Source organism: Pteropus vampyrus, unplaced genomic scaffold (assembly GCF_000151845.1).
Source record: "Pteropus vampyrus isolate Shadow unplaced genomic scaffold, Pvam_2.0 Scaffold57, whole genome shotgun sequence".
NCBI lineage: Eukaryota > Metazoa > Chordata > Mammalia > Chiroptera > Pteropodidae > Pteropus > Pteropus vampyrus.
In genome coordinates this window covers 2760242-2765875 of record NW_011888838.1, presented here as the reverse complement: position 1 = coordinate 2765875, position 5634 = coordinate 2760242, and the positions used below count along the sequence as shown (strand labels likewise).

Here is a 5634-nt window from a genome sequence, read left to right as displayed (position 1 = left end):
GTCTTTTCATTCTTGCCTGTAAAACCGAATGGCTTGGTAATCAGAATTTCTGATACCTTCCCTAAAGGAAATAATATCCTATCAAGAAAAACATTTGATGCACACCTAGCATTTAATGAGCTTAGTTAAAAGCTCTGTTCTCCACCCCTCTCCTGCCCCAAGACATTTTTTTCATCTTGTTGTATGAGAAAAAAATCAAGGCTAGTGTTCAACTCTGGTAGTCAAATCCTCCATAAATTCTCACTACAGTAAGCTCTCATTTGGCATTGAAGTTAAGATCCTTTAATCACTTTTGTTCTCCTCTCTTGACAAAACAACAGAAAAACTGAATTCAGATCTCCTGCAGTTTTAGGAAAGAGAAGCATTCTCTTTATGTACAGTTAAAGGGTTATAGAAATAGAAAAGATTGTGTAACTTTTAACAGTTACTATTGTGCTATTATGGCTATTATTAAGTTTATTATTATATAAATTAGAAAACCATGGAATGCAAATTTGTAAAAAACCTAGCAAGAAATCATAAAAGAGATTTGAAAATACATGTTTAAATTTATTGTAGATAAAAGTGGAGAAAATTAGGGTAGAAAATAAATGATAAAATAATGAAGCTTGACAATAATATTTCATGGGCATTGCATGTCTCCGCAATAAAAGGATCACCAAACTGTTTTGAAATACTTTAAAGAAGAAGTGATAAGCACATTCTGGTAAGATAAGATGGGCTTTAGAAGAAAAAGAGGTAAAGGAAATGGTCCAGAAGAGAACAAGGACTATGCAAATAAGCATATACCATATTATTTTGGGTTTTAGAGAAAAATTTGGGAAGAATATTACATCAAAATTATCATTCATTATATACTATTTACTCTATTAAACCTTAGCAATGAAATGTGGGGAAAAGAGAAACACGATTTACTATTTATCATCCAGTGAGATGAGGAAGCAAATAAATAATCACAGAAATAAACACTCATGCTAGAAACTGATACTGTTTATAAATTAAAAGAAACTGGTGCTCTGACATTTATAAAAAAAGGAACTTATTTAGATTAGAGGACCATGGAAGTTTTTTTTTTTTTTTTCCTTGAGAAAAAATTGTAAAGCTAAAAGTCAATGGAGAGTCATATTTTAAGCAAAGGTATAAGAAATTATAAAGAAATTGTCCAGACCCTGACTGAAAGCCCAAGTAGAAAGAGTGATGATAGAGTGACTGGAGATAAAGCTAGGAGATCATGAAGGCAAGGTTAAAATTTTTAAATTTTATTCTGAATACAAAGTGAAACCATTGAAAAAAATTAAGCAGAGAAATGATATCATGTGATTTATGTTTTATAATTATTTTAGCTTCTTTTAGCAAAGTGGCTTAGTTGAGAGCAAAAGTAATCGTTATAGATGATAGGGCAAGATGACTAAGAAACGAGCATGTGGTGGAAGTGAAGATAAATTATCAAATTTGCGATACTATTTTTGAGGCAAAGTTGGAAGGCTATTGTGATCAAATATATATGAAATTTGTTCTACTTTCTTCCTTGAGCAACTAGTGGATGGTAGTCATTTACTAATATAATGAAGACTGGAAAAGGAGCAGGTTTGCTTGCAGGGTTAAGACAATAAATTTTTGTCATGTTAGGACTAAGATGATTAGGAGATATCCAAATGAAGATGTAGAGTAGAATGTTGCTTATAGGTCCTGAAACTTAAAAGTGCAATCAGGACTGATGATATATTTGTGGGAAAGGTCAGCATATAAATGGTTTCTAAAGGCATGGAGACTATATGAGCTAGAAAAGTAAATGTATATCATATGAGAGAAAAAAACAAAAACACACTACAGAAACTTGAGATTGTATAAAAGAGAAATAGCCAGAAAAAGAAACATAAAAGAAAACAGAATAAAGAAAATAAAACTCAAAGCTAGAAAATATATCATGAAATTGAATTAAAGACTGTTTTTAACACAAAGAAATTGGCCAAATTTATCAAACAAATCAAATATTGTTGAGAAATCAAGACAAAGAATGAGAAATGCCCATAGATTTGACAACATGGAGGCCATTGGTGATCATAGCAAGAGCAGAGGACAAATGGAATTGGATCCAATACAACCTGTTATAGTTATTGTGAAGAGACAAAGTCATCTAGATAAATCAACGTAACATCCCTGAACTATCTTATAAGGACAAATGAATTATGTATTTTTATGTCTGTAAAGAAAGTCAATGTATTTAATTTCTTACTTTGATTTAATTGATTTTTTAAAAAATAATTAAAATTAGAATCTACCTGGTTTACTTTTCTTAAACTTTTATGCCTAATATCATATTTTAAGAATATAATCTACTTTACATTTTTCATTGCCATGTAATTGTCCTTAAAAAGCACAATTATCAACATTCCAGTAATCTTAGAGAAAAAACAAAAGAGGATAATATGAACTTGACAAATATTGATTTTATAAGGTAAACAGAATGAAAGTCAATAAATTGAACTAAAGAATTTTAGATATTGTGAAGTCCAACCCTAATTAATAATAAGAATATTAAACCACTAAAAAAAAAAAAAAAAAAAAAAAAAACCTGCTGCTTATCAGTCCAGGACGTTGCAAAGTATAAAATTATCTTTATTATTCTGGTAAAATAACATCCTCTGAATCCAGTAAATATTAATACAATGTTACACAGAAATTAGAGTTCTGCTCTTTTACAAACAAACTTGAAAAATAACATTTTATCTAAAACAATTCTTAGAACATTAATCTCAAAATTGATCTACCACAGGGAACAATTGTCCATTTGTTTATTAGACTATAAAGTAAAAAAATACATTCTTCTTCACAATTCAGAGAAATTGCAGCCCTGATGACCTGGAATTTACTAGTTTCTTAGGCAAGAATACTCTCCTCTGGTTGTCATTCATTGACCTCAGGAATGCTGACAGTGAAATCTGATAACATTCTATGCACTGTAGCTTTTCAATTAACTGTGCTTGAGTTTTTAATAAGACCTAGCTCTGTGCTTCACTTGTCTATTCTCACTATTGTCAACCAGATTTGCTTCTACATTTTGAGGAGTTCTTAGGTAGACTATCAAGAACCAAAGGAAGTAATTTACGTAAAAGTACATGCCTGACCTGATGAAACATTTTCATTGCTACATGTTACTTTTCACTTTAATAGTTTAATGTAAAGGGAGTTCTCAATAAAATTCTCATTTTTTTAGCACTGGTATTTTTAAGAAAAGCTTGTCAATAATATTAAAAATAAACATAAAATGGTTTCCACAAGAAGTTAATTTTTCATAGAATTAGGAAGATAGTTTTACTGAAATAAGAATGAAGAGAGGGAGGCCAAGTAGGGGAAAGAAGGACAGGAAAGAGGAAAACATATTGGTGTAAAAAAAATAGTATTTTTCAGAAAATTAATTTCAGCGATCCTTTCTTATTGATCTTTTTAACGTTAATAATAATAAAAACACTATGATTGGGAAAACTTCATTAAAAGACTGCCTCTGCCTTGGTAGCTGGATAATATTGAGTAAGTTAGAAAATCTTCCTTAAATTCAGTTTCGCTGAAGGCAAAGTGTAATTAAAAATCTTTATATTCCTCACATTGTTATGAGGAAAATAAGCACTTCATAAACTATAAAAGGTTACATTTGTGTAAAGTACATCTTACCATTAATTTTAAAAAACCTCTATTGATTTTAGAAAGATAGTAACAAGACTTTTTAAAGCAAACCAATTAAAACTGAATTCGAGGTAACACAAATATGAAATATCATCATGTAGATTTATTACCGATATAATGTATTTTCGGCGATCTAAAAATTTTTTATATAGATTAATCCAAAATTTTTGTTTCAGGAAATGTTGATGTAAAACTACTTTTAAAAAAGTTATTGTTACAAATAAAATATAATAGAATTACTTTTAGCTATATTAATGTTTAAAATATTTGAAGTCTTCAAAGTGGCCACGGTGGGTAGACTTTAAGATGTCCCCTAGTCTACGGCCATGCTACCCTGAACAAACCTGATCCTGTCTTATCTCAGAAGCTTAGCAGGGTTGGGCCTGGTTAGTACTTGGATGAGAGACCACCTATGAAGACCAGGTGCTATAGGTCTAAAAAATAAAAATAATAAAGGATTGTAAACTGACAAGCTCCTTGAAATCTGTGAGGTCAACCAAGTGTTGCCTCACCTAAAAAAAAAAAAAAATGGCCCTCCAGTAATCTCCACTTTTTAACACTGTCCAGTCAGTATTCATGCCCTATATATCTCCTCCCCTTGAATGTGAGTGAGACCTGTGACTTCTAACTATCTAATATACTGTAACAAAAATAATGAGATATCATTTCCATGATTAAGTTACTGTGGGGATATAAAACTTTCCTGAATTTCTCAACTTTCAGGTAAACATGCCCTTGCCTCCTAGTAACTTGTTCACGCACCATGAAAACTAGATCTGTAGCCACTTGTCTAGTTAATTGCTCTAATTCTAAAGCATAATGGGACTTGTCTCCTTAGAGGGCTAAGTGGTTATAGCCAAGAGTAGGTCTGTGAGTTAAGCCTTCACAGTGCCAGGAAGACTGCAAAGATTATCTTCCTAAAGATTTACTTTCCAATGAAAAATGAGACCCAGAAACTTGGAGACTTCTCCAAGTTTCTCCAAGACTTCTCCAAGATACAGGGGTTATCCATTTATAGTAGAAATTTTATTTATGTAACAAAGGGCTAGGGTAAACATAGAACAATCATTTTTCCACACCCCTCATTCACTATGAGGAGTCAGGCTCCTCTTCCCTTGAACAATTGACATGCTTTCATTTTGTGGTCCTCTGGATAAAGACTAGGACATGTGGATGTTAACACTATTATTTGCTGTGAAATATTTAATTTAAAAATTTGTCTCTCTGATTCAGAATACTTTATATATGAATTTGAGATAAAATCAAAACCAATAAAGATAAATGTTAAAAACCCAATAGTTACATAAGATTGTACTTCCATCTTGCTGATATTGCTTTCTCAGTTTACATACTTTGATGAAAAAAGCAACAGAGGTAAGTGTCCAAGCAAAAACTATCTAGGAACTGAGGCACAATAAGTTGGTTACAAGAAATTGAATTTTATCAAAACTGCATGAGTTAAGAAACCGACTTTAGCTCAAAACTTGAAATGAGATTACAGCCAAGGCCAACATGTTGATTTCAGCCTTCTGAGAGGATCTGAAGGAGACGACCCAGCTAAGCCATTACTAGATTCCTGACACACGGAAACAGTAAGATGATCAATACGTGTTGTTTTAAACAATTAAGTCTGTGGTGATTTGTTACTAAGCAATAGTTAATAATGCAATGACCTCAAAATCTAGAGGATGAATTGATAATATTGTATAATATACTTGAAAGTTGCTGAGAGTGATTTAAAGTTCTCATCACAAGAGAAAATAAATTGTAAATATGTGTGGCGATGACTGTTAACTAGACTTATCCTGGTGATCATTTACAATACATGCATGTAGCAGCAAATCATTATGTTGTACACCTGAAGCTAGTTATCTCAATTATAAAAAAATCTAGAGCACAGATATTAAATAATTTCATCAAAGTTTTCTCATATATATTTTTATACAATGT

General features: G+C 31.3%; 1 pseudogene; it reads left to right on the top strand.

The window, feature by feature from the left end:
* Window positions 1–4000: 4000 nt before the first annotated feature.
* Window positions 4001–4119, top strand: LOC111740093 (annotated as a pseudogene).
* The last annotated feature ends 1515 nt before the right edge of the window (window positions 4120–5634 follow it).